The following is a 981-nucleotide window of genomic DNA, read 5'->3' on the forward strand; positions in this document are numbered from 1 at the left end:
GGGCTGCCATTTCCTTCTCCATAAACATCTATAAATACACACACAACTGATTCACTTTGCTTACAATAGAAAGCAATACCACACTGTAAATCAACTACATTCCAGTTAAAAAGAAAACAGCACTGATGAAATGAAGAAGTGATCAGAAAATACAGTTACAAAAAGACTAATTGAAAAATTATTTTTTAAACACCTCATGATGAGATTAAAAGAAATAGTTACCAGCAAGGTAATTGTATTGTTTAAAAGAGCAGGAACATCACTGGCCTTTGTGTGATGGTTAAGAGCAATTAAATGATTTTCCTATCAAATCTAGTTATCTCTTTAGGGGGAAATTTAGATAATCCAGGAGCCGCTGGAATGACTACACATTTGACAAACCTCTCTGGTAAGTTTATACTCCCCAAGACATCAGGGAGATAGAAACATTCACAGAGGTTAGAGGAATGAATAGATTCAAGTATTCTATTAAAAAAAAAAAGGGAATAGCATGCATTGAACCCAGAGAATAGCCTACCATGTAAAAAATTTCAGCAAAAAATGGTAACTCTGTTTTCCATAATTATGAAGAACACACAATTTAAAAAAGAAAAAAAAAAGGATGTAATATGAGAGACTGGAGTTGAATCCATGGCAACATACATAGAACCAGAAAGATATCAACCTTCTTTTGAGTTTTAGAAACACATGTGTGAAATACTGTAGCACCATCCTTATTATACAGAGAAGGCAATGGCACCCCACTCCAGTACTCTTGCCTGGAAAATCCCATGGATGGAGGAGCCTGGAAGGCTGTAGTCCATGGGGTCGCAGGGAGTCGGACACGACTGATCGACTTCACTTTCACTTTTTGCCGGGGACCAGCCCCGGCTGATCCAGGGTATTCGAAGGAGAGACGGCGTAGGCGAAGATCAGGAAACAATTGCTTAATTAAACGTTAATTAAGGATATAAAGAGTAATAGAATGAGCATAGCTCAGTG

This window comes from Bison bison, unplaced genomic scaffold (genome assembly GCF_000754665.1).
Source record: "Bison bison bison isolate TAMUID 2011002044 unplaced genomic scaffold, Bison_UMD1.0 scf7180017864517, whole genome shotgun sequence".
NCBI lineage: Eukaryota > Metazoa > Chordata > Mammalia > Artiodactyla > Bovidae > Bison > Bison bison.